The following is a 12,819-nucleotide window of genomic DNA, read 5'->3' on the forward strand; positions in this document are numbered from 1 at the left end:
TAGCATTATACTCTCCATATATATCCACTTATAAGCAAATTTCGTGACTTCATCTCTCTTAACAGTTGCAGAGTATTCCATTGTGTAGATGTACCAAAGTTTCTTTAACCAGTCATCTGTTCTCGGGCACTCAGATTGCTTCCAGGCTATTGTGAACAGTGCTGCGATGAACATAAAGATGCAAATGTCTTTTCTACTGTGCTTTTGTGCATCCTTGATATATATTCCCAGAAGTCGTATTGCAGGATCATATGGAAGCTCAATTTCTAGTTTTTGAAGGACTGTCCATATTGTTTTCCAGAAAGGCTGAACCAGTCGGCAATCCCACAAACAGTGAAAGAGTGTCGCTTTTCCCCCACATTCATGCCAGCACTGGTTGCTTTTGTTGTTTTGGATGTGTGCCAGTCTCTGTGGTGTGAGATGATAACTCATTGTTGTTTTGATCTGCATCTCCCTGATGATTAGCAATGTGGAGCATTTTTTCATGTACCTTTTGGCCATTTGTATTTGTTTTTTGAGGAAGCTTCTGTTCATTTCTTCTCCCCATTTTTTGATGGGGTTTGAGTTTTTTTCTTGTAAAATTCTACTAGTGTGTTGTATATTCTGGATATTAAACCCTTATCAGATGGGTTTTGGGTAAATATTCTTTCCCATTCTGTGGGCTTTCTCTGTATTTTAGTCACTGTTTCTCTTGAAGTGCAGAAACTTCTTAGTTTGATGTAGTCCCATTTGCTTTTTTTTTTCCACTTGATTGGTCAATGGTGTTTCATCCTTAAAGATGCTTTTAGCTTCAATGTCATGGAGGGTTCTGCCTACATTTTCCTCCATGTACTTTATGGATTCATGCCTGATATTGAGGCCTTTAATCCACTTTGATCTTGACTTTTGTGCTTGGCATTAGACAGAGGTCAGGGTTTATTTTTTTGCAGGTAGCTACCAGTTTTCCCAGCACCACTTGTTGAAGAGGCTTTCCTTGTTCCACTTTGCATCTCTTGCTCCTTTGTCAAAGATTAAGTGGTCATATATGTGAGAATCTGTGATAGAATATTCAGCTCTGTTCCATTGGTCTGCAGGTCTGTTTCTAGCTCGATACCATGCTGTTTTAATTACTACTGCTTTGTAGTATAGTTTGAAGATAGGGAAGGTGATGCGACTCATCTTTTTCCCAAGGATTTCTTTAGCTATTCATAGGGGTTTATTGTTCCATATGAATTTCAGGAGTGTTTTGTCTATTTCTTTGATAAAACTCATGGGCATTCTGATAGGGACGGCATTAAATCTGTATAGTTCTTTGGGGAGTATTACCATTTTGATCATGTTAATCCTCCCTATCCATGAGCAGGGTATGTGTCTCCGTCTCCATTTCCTAGTGTCCTCTTTTATTTCTGAAGTTTTGTAATTTTCCTTGTATAAGTCCTTCATACAAGGACTCTTTGGTTTAGCTGATCCTGAGGTCCTTGGTTTTCTGGGGTACTATTGTGAACAGGATTTTTTGTTCACAATAGTAATGTAATGTCTCTTTCTTCTCTTTCATTATTTGTATATAAGAAAGCCATGGACTTTTGAGTGTTGGTTTTGTATCCTGCCACTTTACTATACAGACTATTGCTCCTAGGAGCTCTTCTGTAGAGTCTTTAGGGTTTTCTAAGTATAGTATCATATCGTGTGCAAACATTGATAGGTTTACCTCTTCCTTTCCTATCTGTATGTCTTTGACATCTTTTTCTTGCCTAATTGCTATGGCCAGAACTTCCAGTATTATATTGAATAGGAATGGCGAAAGCGGACAATCTTGTCTTGTGCCCGATCTTAGAGGGAAGGCTTTTAGTTTTTCCCCATTGAGAATGATGTTTGCTGCGGGCTTGTGGTGGATGGCTTTGACTATGTTGAGGAAAATTCCTCTGATGCCTATTTTGCTGAGAGTTTTCATAATAAACAGGTGCTGGATTTTGTCAAATGCCTTCTCTGCATCTATTGATAGATCATATGGTTTTTATTATTTCTTCTATTGATATGTTGAATTATGTTGATTGACTTGCAAATGTTAAACCATCCTTGCATCCCTGGGATGAATCCTACTTGGTCATGGTGTATGATCTTTTTGATGAGTCGTTGAATTCTGTTTGCTAGGATTTTGTTGAAAATCTTTGCGTCTGTGTTCATAAGGGATATCGACCTGTAATTCTCTTTCCTTTGGTATCTCTGTCTGCTTTTGGTATCTGGGTGATATTTGCTTCATAGAAACTATTTTGAAGTGTTTCTAATACTTCAATTTCCTGGAAAAGCTTAAAAAGGATTGGGAGTAAATCCTCTTTAAAGACTTCAAAGAATTCACTAGTGAATCCATCTAGGCCAGGACTTTTATGTTTGGGAAGACTTTTTATTACTGTTTCAATTTCCTTTATGGTGATAGGTCTGTTCAGGTATTCCAGGTCTTCTTGGTTCAGCTTTGGGAGGCTATAAGAATCCATGAATTTATCCATTTCCTTGAGGTTTTCTTGTTTCATGGCATAAAACTTCTCAAAGTAATCTGAGGATCCTTTGAATTTCTGTAGTTTCTATTGTGATGTCCCCCTTTTCATTTCTGATTCAATTTATTAGGGTATGCTCTCTCCCTTTCTTTGTGAGTCTTGCTAGAGGTTTATCGATCTTGTTTATTTTCTCAAAGAACCAGCTCTTGGTTTCAATGATCTTTCAGATTGTTTTTTGGGTTTCCATCTTGTTAATTTCTGCTCTGAGTTTTATTATTTTCTTCCACCTGCATGGGTTGGGCTCCTTTTGTTGATCCTTCTCCAAGCTCTTGAGCTGTGAGGTTAGGTTATTTATATGAGCTCGCTCTTCTTTCCTGAGGAATGCTTGTAGAGCTATAAGCTTTCCTCTTAACACAGCTTTTGCAGTGTCCCATAAGTTTTGGTAACTCGTGTCCTCATTTTCGTTCATTTCCAGGAGACTTTTGATATCCTTTCTAAGCCAATCATTGTTCAGTAGTGAGTTGTTTAATTTCCAGGTGTTTGATTTGATTTTATCTTTGTGTGTGTGATTTATTTCTATTTTCAATGTTTAATGGTCTGAGAAGATCGTTGATATAATCTCTATCTTCTTAACTTTTTTTTTGCTTTTTGGGTCACACCCCACAATGCACAGAGGTCACTCCTGGCTCAGGCACTCAGGAATCATCCCTGGCGGTGCTCAGGGGACCATATGGGATGCTGGGATTTGAACCCGGGTCGGTCGCATGCAAGACAAACGCCCTACTCACTGTGCTATCACTCCAGCCCCTCTGTCTTCTTAATTTTATGGAGGTATGTTTTGTGACTCAGCATGTGGTCTATCTTGGATGTAATGTCCCATGCACACTTGAGAAGAATGTGTACTCAGATTTTTGAGGATGGAGTGTCCTGTATATATCTACTAAGCCCCTTTTTTTCATTTCTTCCCTCAGATAAAGTATATCCTTGCTAAGTTTGAGTCTGGTTGATCTATCGAGAGGTGATAAAGCAGTGTTGAAATCTCCCACAAGTACTATGTTGCTTTTGATGTCTTCCTTCAAGTCTATGAGTAGTTGCTTTAAGTACTTTTCTGGTTCTTCATTAGGTGGATATATATATAGGAGTATAAGTTCTTCCTGCTTTACAGATCCCTTGATCAATAAGAAATAACTGTCTCTTGTGACCTTCTTCAGAAATCAGTGTGGTCTGATACCAGAATGGCCACCCCAACTTTTTTATTGGAGTTATTTGCCTGTAGAATTATTTTCCAGATTTTGACTCTGAGTCTGTGTTTGCTCTGACTGTTCAGATGTGTTTCTTGCAGGCAGCAGAATGTTGGGTTCAATTTTCTGATCCATCCTGCCACTCTGTATCTTTTAATTAATGCATTTAGCCCATGATGTTGAGAGAGATTATTGTTACAGGGTTTGTGCCGAAGTTTGGTATATTTGGGGGGCTTGTCTTGTCTTAAAGTTGCCCATTTAGTTGTTATTGTAACTATGATTTTGAGTCTATGAAGTCCCGGAGCTGTTGTTTTTCTGTGAAACTGTATGTTGTTCCTTCTGATATAAATAAGAGTCTAGCTGGGTAAAGTATTTTTGGTGAGGCATTTATTTCATTGAGTTTTTTCACTATATCCCACCACTGGTTTTGGGCCCTCAGGGTTTCATTAGACTAAACAAGTCGGCTGTGAATCTTAGGGATCCTCCCTTATAGGCAATTTCTTTCTTTGATCTTGCTACTTTCAGAATTTTGTCTCTGTCTGTTTTCGTCATTTTGATCAGGATGTGTCTTGGGTATTTTTATTTGGATTTCTTCTGGCTGGTACCCTTTGGACCTCCTGAATGTGGTCGCATGTCTTCTTCAGCTCTGGAAATGTCGTAGTAGTGGTGTCTTTGATGGGTTCTTCTTCATCAGGGTTTTCTTCCTGTCCTTCTGGGACTCCGATAATTCTTAGGTTATTCCTCTTGGCTTAATCCCGATCTTCTTTTGACATCTGTTCTTGGATTGTGAGTCTCTTTTCCATTTTCTGCTCTTTTCTGGAGAGTCTCTGCACTTGATCTTCGAGCTCACTGATTCTATCCTCAGCAGCTGCTACTCTGCTGCTGAGTCCTTCCACTGAGTTTTTCAATTCACCTACCAGGTTTTTCAGATCTGTCATTTCCATTTGTAGTTTTGTTTGCATTTTCCCCATTTCTACTTTCAAATCCTTTTGTATTTTATTGGCAGTGCGTTCCATTGCTTCTTTTAGCTCCCTATGCATTCCTTCTAAATTCCTTGTCAGAGAGGTTGTCTAGCGCTTTATTACTGTTGGGGTCATCTGTGATAGCCTCTTCACTAAGTAAGCTTGGTGGGCTTCTGCGTTACCATTGTGACCTGTGTGGTTTAGACCTTCATGCTTACTGTTACTATTGTGGTTTTGGTGTAATATTAATTGAGGTGTGGGTAATGACTTACTGGTTTAATGTGTTTCTGTTGATTAAGATGCCTAGTGAAGGTCCAGTCTAAGAGGCTAACTTATGGTTCTTATAGGGTATTGAGGGGGAGATTAACTCGGCCACAGTCCAGGAAGGACCCCTATGCCAGATGATACCTGAATTGGGTGGGAGGAGGAGAAAGGGCACTTCCTGCTAGCTGTCCGCATTCCTGGTTCCAGTCCCTCCAAGATCTAGATTAGAAACCAGCTTTGCACAGGTCTTCTCAGTCCCTAGGCCAGGAAGGACCCCTGCACCGGGCCCTTATAGCGTCTTTTCATCTTTTATCACTTGTGCTATTTTCTTCTGTAGTCACTTCTAGAAGTTTATACTCTCTAAGAATTTAATTTGGGGCATACAGTTGCTCACATTATTGTCTTTAAATATTTCTTTTTCTGAGCTCAGTTGTGGTGATCCTCCTCCCATTTCTGATTTTTGTGGGTTTGCTCTTCTCCTTCTAGTTTAATTTCTTTTCTTTATGATATGAATTTTCTCAGTTTCACTCATTTGCATCCCACCCTTATTCTTTCCTTCCTTCTGATGGCTTTAACTTTTGTTTTCTCTGCCTTTTCCAGAGCCTTAAGATGGGAAATTTGGCATCTGATTTGACGTTACTCAATTTCAATAGAAATATATGCAGCTATAAATTATTATAAGCCCTTCTTTTGATGCACTCTATGTGTTTTTGGTATGCATTTTCTTTATTTACATTCATCTTTAAGGATTCTCTGAGGATTTTTTGTGATTTTTATCTTACTCCTTGATTATCTAGGATCTTGTTAATAAATTTTAACACATTTTACAGTTTTACCAAATAGTGTTTCTTTCTTCAGTTCTGTCTGTTGTAGCTACATGCATTTTAAGGTTCTTAAAATAACTCTCTCTTCCTGATGGAACATCATTATATAGCATCCCTCTTTATCTTTGATAACATTCTTTTGTATTAAGATTATATATTCTGATATTATTATAGCCACTTTAGCTTCCTTACACCTCTTTACATGAAATAAAATTTTGTAACCTTTACATTCAAATTTTTGTGGGTTCAAAGATATTATTTTTAACTCCAGTAAAATTTTGACTATGCCTCCTGAGTTCTAATTCACAAATATAACACTTTTCTAAAGGTTGTAGGTTCAACAAGCAATTCTATACATATAGGCATATCTTAAAAATATTTTATATTTAGCAAAATGAGTATCTTGCTAAAGTGAGTCACACCAATTTTTCTGTTTCTGGTGTTTATAAAAATTATAATTATGTTATGCTGTAGCTTATTAAGCATGAAGCAACACTATTTCTAAAAAGAAAAATATTCACCTTAAAATAATTTACTATTAAATAATTTACTATGATCAAAAGCCCAGTTTTTGTCAGGGCTTACCCTTAGCTCCTAACTCAGGGCTCACTCCTGGCAATGCTCAGGAAACCACAGGGGATGCCAGGGACTGAGCCTGGGCCAGGTATATACAAGACAAGTGCCTTAGCCCTTGCACTATCTCTCCAGCCCTTACTTAATTTTGTTAAAGTATAACAATCTGAACTATTGGGGAAAATATTGATAGATTTACTCAATGCAGTGTTGCTACAAATCTCCAACTTAATAAAAAATATAGAATATGTGAAGCCTAATAAAGCAAACGTTTAGGGGGATGGGAAGAATGGGGATGTCTATCCCGTTTTATTTATTGCTTTTGCAGAGGGTCACACCCATCAGTGCTCAAGGTTTCCTCCTGGCTCTGCACTCAGGGATCAAATGGAGAGGACCAGAGGGGGCAGGGGTTTGGGCGGTGCTGGGGATTGAACCCAGGTCAGCCAAATTTAAGGCAAGCACCCTACCCACTGTACTATCAGTCTGGCCCTATACATTACTTCTTAAAAATCCATTGGAGGGGCTGGAGCGATAGTACTACAGGTAGGGCATTTGTCTTACACACAGTCGACCTGGATTCGATCCCCAACATCCCGTATGGTCCCACAAGCACCGCCAGGAGTCATTCCTGAGTACAGAGCCAGGAGTAATCCCTGAGCATCGCCAGGTGTGACCTGAAAAAACAAAAAACAAAATCCATTAAGAGAAGAAAGAAAAGTATCTATTTCTGGGGTCAAAAAATTTGTTCTTGGAGCTGGAGTGATAGCACAGCGGGTAGGGCATTTGCCTTGCATGCGGCCAACCCAGGTTCGATTCCCAGCATCCCATATGGTCCCCTGAGCACAGCCAGGGGTAATTCCTGAGTACAGAGCCAGGAGTGACCCCTGAGCATCGCTGGGTGTGACCCAAAAAGCAAAAAAAAAATTGTTCTTGGTATTATCATTATTTTTTCTTCATGTTTAAAAGACCTAGCTTTGTTAGATATAAAATTCTTAGTTGGCAGCTTTTATTTTCAGTACTTTTATTTTTGAGTGGGGAGGTGGAGCCACACCAGCGGTGCTCAGGGATAACCCCCACACCTTGTGCAAAGCCAGGCCCAGGCAGCAGTGAGCTCGCTCTGGGACTCGCACACAAGAAGCACATTCTCCATTTATCTGCCTCCCAGGTCCTCTTTCAGCACTTTGCGTATGTCTCAAGTTGCTTATTTATCAATGTTTAATAATGATTTCCATTGTATACCCAATGAGGAGGTAAATATTTACCTTATAGGGATTTCCTTGAAAATACTGATTTATTCATCTACTGCTATTTTTCAAATTTTTCTCTGGACTTAGTATTCAACATTCTTACTACGATTTATATAACCAAGACGCTCTTTGAGTTTACCATACAGAATGTGTTGAGATTGCTGTATGTCTACATCGCTGTTTACAAACCATCTGTGGGATTTTACAGCCATCACACTTGGGATGGTTCTAACCCTTACAGTTTCAAATATGTTTCTGCTTTTTCTTCCTTTCTTCCAGTACTCTCAGTATGCTAGTGCTCTAACCTGAAGATCTGTTTGTTGTTGTTATGGCTAGTTTCTTTATTCCTTAGGCTTTCTAATCTCTAGGAAGCTTCTTTCAAGTTTTCTTATGCCTTCCTCCACCAACTTTAATACACTGCTGAGGAGGCTGGAGCAATAGTACTTGCAAGCCTTCCAGGAAGTGAATCAGGTTGATCCCTGGCACCACATACTGGCTCCCAAGCCTGCCAGGAGTGATCCCTGATGCAGAGCCAGGAGTAACCCCTGAGCACTGCCAAGTGTGGCCCAGAAACCAAATAAATAAATAAATAAACAATAAAATAAAATAAAAACAAGAAAGTGTCTTAAAGGATCAGAACAATAGGACCCCTATATAGGAGAACATGGGGTTTGTCCTTTTAGCCTTGCCGCAGGGAACTTAGTTTACCTTAGAGCAATGTCCTTTCTGTATGGACACAGGAAGACAGTTAATATTATGCTTGTAACTTGGGAGTTGATTGACTCCAATAATATTTACTCCTGGGCATTTTCTTCCTCAACTCAGTTGCCCTTAATTCCTAGCACCCCAAGAGCAGGGTCCCGAAGAGGGACGGAATGGACCCAGGGCAAGCTCTGAGCTACCTTGGCATCTAAATGGGCCAGGCCAAAGTGCCACAATACTCAACTATAAGTTGAGAGCATGGTCATGGACAAATGCTGTCATGATCCAAAGGTAACGACGAGATTAGGACCCTGCTGGGGTTAGGAAGACTAACATGGCCTGAGGACTGTGGTCTGAATTATATAGTGAATGTCCTCAGGAAGAACCAAACTTTAAGGTTATATCTCTTACTGTGCTCATACAGAATGACATTGCTAGAAATATTAGAAGTAGATTTACTATAACTATTTAAGTAGATTACTAGCTCACACCCTGACACATCCTTGTTTGGAATCACACCCTTGAGTGGATCTCCTTAGATGAGATTTCCTTAGATGAGATTCTGTTAATCTCCTCAAGAAATGGTCTTACCATTGCTAGAATTTTCTGGATTGGCTTAAATCAGCTGTATACTGCTAGAGGCTGGGAATGGTCAGACCACAAGCCATTAAACTTTCTCAACTGGGAAAAAAAAAAGAAATGGTATTACCCTTCTTTGTTGATTTGTTGATGTTAAGCCCACCTTTGTGCTACCGCCCTATGTCATTTGCTATATAAACTGAGACTGTGGGACACTGAGAGGAGACAGAAGAAGGAGGCAGAAGAAGAAGACAGAGGAAGAAGACAGAAGACACAGAGAGACATACACAGAGAGGCAGAGACAGAGAGACAGACACAGAGAGACAGACAGAAGAGAGCACAGTGGCACACACATAAGCAGAGCACAAGGTGAAAGAAGTGAGAGCGAGCGGGGCAGAAAGGGGGATAGAGGAAGATCCAGAGAGAGATCGAGAATCGGGAGAGAAGCAGAGAGAGAGAACGAAATAAACTGATCGAGCAACCAGTTTGACCTTCTTCCTTCCTTCGCCTGCCTCATCATCGCCATCAACCTCCCCCGGGGTGGGGAAGCGGCGTGAGACTACCGAACACGGGCAGCGGGAGAGATAGAACCCCGCTGGCCCCTTTTCTCTTTTGTGTTTTTACACACCCCTAAGCATCGCCAAGTGTGGCCCCCAAAGCAAAAAAATTTTTAAAACTTAAAGGCAGTGAAAAAGTCTATTTCCCCTGCAGGTCATGGCTCAGAGGTATGGCTGTGAACATACCCACATTCACCCTTGTGGGACCTTGGTTTAATCAAGACACCCCTTTGTCTGTTTCTTTCTAGTACACTGGATGGTTCTGTTGGGGTCCTGGTCCACTGTTAGCTTCCATCAGCTGCCAACCGATAGTTCTGCAGCTCAGAAGTGGTCCCTCCACCTGCCCCTTACAATTCTCAGCAGCCACCAACTTTCAGAACCCAATGAGAAGTGCAGGTACGCAGGTTCAGTGAGGGCAAACTCCAGGCCTCAAGGAATAGGGGATGGGCTGGTCCTCCTCATCCCCCTGCCCCCATGGGACCCTGGAGGTCACACCCACAAACTGCCTCTGGCTGCTACTTAAGCTCCTTAACAGCCATGATCCAGAAACACACAAAGGAATCTCAGAATCAAGCAGCTCTCTGCAGAGATTTCTCCAGATCTTAATTACCTAAAATTTTAGAATTCCAGGAACACGCGGCCGCTCTTTCAGCTGCACGACATCTTATGTTATTCATAACAAGCAACACAAAAGAGAGTATGGGGGAGATTGTCTGCCATAGATGCAGGGGGAGGGAAGAAAGGGGGAAGAAGCTGGGGACATTAGTGGTGGGACACTGGTGGTGGGTTGGGTGGTTGATCATTGTATGACTGAAACTCAAACAGGAAAGCTTTGCAACTGTATCTCAGGGTGATTAAAAAATAACAATAATAATAAAAACATTTTTTTTAAAAAAAGAGAGACTTCTCCAGGCCACTGCAGTTTTATTCATGTCCCTTTGCAAGGCTAAGTTTTGAAACCAGTCCTTGGGGTTTGCTCTGTGGAATTTCATGAGTCTCATTCCTCAGATCACGCTGGTAAAATTTCAGCTGGCCAAGAGTTTAACCGGCAGCTCTCAGGGAGCTACCAGATGCCTCCCCATGAGTTGCCACCACAACCACCATTGCTCTTGAGAGAGCCCTGAGCCATACACTCTCCCTCACAGTCGGTTTCAGAGACCCTCTGGGGGAGGACCCTGCACTCCCTGTTCTTGTGACCTGTTCCTTCCCGTGCGGGCGGGGGCCGGTGGGTGCAGAGTTCTGTTCTGCTGCTCCAAGGTGAAGGTGGAAGCAGGAATCCTTTTCTTTCCAGGGACACCTCGGCCCCGTGAGAAGGGAGGCAGGTGCAAGCAGTGGGCGCTGGTCTTCTCACGTGCCTCACCCCGGGTGTCAACCCCACTTGGACTAGGGCAACCAATCAGGGCCTGGGGTTCTTGGCCCACTGCATCTTGCCCAATCTAAATTGGGAGTGCCCAGTTTAGGAGTGTGATTCAGTAGTGTGACCTCAATCCTCATAAACCTTGCCATATGCATTGTGAAGCAGGCTCGAGCCTCAGCAATTAGAGGACAGTGCCAGGTGCTTAGTGTGTGTTTGACAACATTGGTTTTTGCCCAAGGTCTGCAGGCATTTCTGCCTTGTTGGCAGCAACGCTTCTGGGCTACAGGGTCATGGTCTCTCTGGATATTAATGCAATGCTCAAAGGATATCAACTCACCCATCTCCAGATTGAGTGGGTACACTCCATCCCGTGTCATTGGCTCTGACTGAGACTGCTGAGACTGTAATTTAGACCATCCATGACTGATACCACTAAAAAATTACAATTTATCTTCTCATTTTAGTGGATTGGAAAATCACCGACAAAAGACTAGCAGTCACAGATTACCAACTGCAAAGTGTTTTGTGTTGACAATTGTGTGACCTAAACTCAATTCTCAGGATTTCCAAATGAATCTAACCAATAATTCTCAAAACTTGGGCTTCTCAAAACTTGGCCATTGAGAAGCAGCGAGTCCAAGAGAAAATGCCTTTTTAAAACTGGGACCTAGCCATGGCCATGAGTCTAGAAACAATACTAACTGGAAACAGTGATTTCTCCTGTGCGTTTCCACGGCAACTCCAGGAGCTCATGAGAATCAGACAGCAATCAGTTTAATCCCCATAAGAGGGAGAATCTTTGTCTAATACTTGGATGACTCCAGTCTATGAACGTATGTAGGTTTAATTTTGAGCCAATCCCCACTGATAATAGTTAGCTTCCTAAAATATTCTATTTTTAACATTCCAGGTCTGCCTCTGGATTAAGCAGGAAGACAGGAACATGATTATCAAGGTTCACCAGGGACTTAGGGATTGCAGAACTGGCCATGTTTATGCCATTCGTGCACCATCAACAAGATCCCAGTGTCAATGCTTTCGGCCCATAGTGCTGTGTTCCATAAAACCAACATTCTCCACATCATCTGTCTCCACAGTTGGCAATCCTCCTGAAGCTGAATTTCCTCATTAAGGATGAAAAGAATGTTCTGAACAGGTGCTAAACCATCCTGCTCTCCTGCAATCAGGGGCAAATGATCTCTCTTTCTTTGCATTACTGTGGATAATGGTCCACCAGAAAAACCTTCTGTTAAATTCTGTAACAATTTTTTTTTTTACTATTGAAACACCTTAAGAGCAGTTACAAAGTTTTCGGTTTAAGTCTTGGTCATACAATGATGAAACGCCTGGCCAGTGCACATTTTTCACCACCAAAACCCCCGGTAACCCCCATCCCACACCCTCCCCCTACTTGTGTGGCAGACGATTTCTACTTACTCTCTCTACTTTGATTACATTCAATATTCCAACACCAAACCCACCATTATTATTTGGGATTTTACCTCAACACTCAGATCTGCCAAAAAGGCAACATTAGACAATGTATTTTCTATTGCTGATTACGAATTGCATAAGATGATGTGCAGGTGCTATTGCGGCCGAGTGGTTTTGGAATTCTGAAGTTTTAATAATTAAATCTGGAGGGATTTCTGCCAAAAGCCACTGTGTTCCGAAATTTGTTTCTGAGTCTCTGGGATCATGGCCGAAAAGCAGCTCAATCAGCAGCCTGAGGGCTCGTTCATGGGCGGCAACTCGGGTCTAGTGGGGAGGGGGGCGGAGGGGAGGGGCGGGGGGAGGGGCGGACTCCGCCCCCATCCCATACCGCCCCGTGTTCCTCGTCACTGTGGGCCCTTCCCTGGCTGTCCCTAGGCCTCTGGAGGAGGGTCCACTTCCCACTTCAGTCTTATTTTTAAGCTGCTTTAAGGAGGTAACACAGCATTATAGGATTTAAACCAGTGTCCAGTGGCCGTCGTTATAAATGCGCAGAGAAATTGGCTCTGGGCTCATTATGAGTGTGTCCTTCAAGCCCTAGTGGCGATTGA

This window comes from Sorex araneus, chromosome 2 (genome assembly GCF_027595985.1).
Source record: "Sorex araneus isolate mSorAra2 chromosome 2, mSorAra2.pri, whole genome shotgun sequence".
NCBI classification, from domain to species: domain Eukaryota; kingdom Metazoa; phylum Chordata; class Mammalia; order Eulipotyphla; family Soricidae; genus Sorex; species Sorex araneus.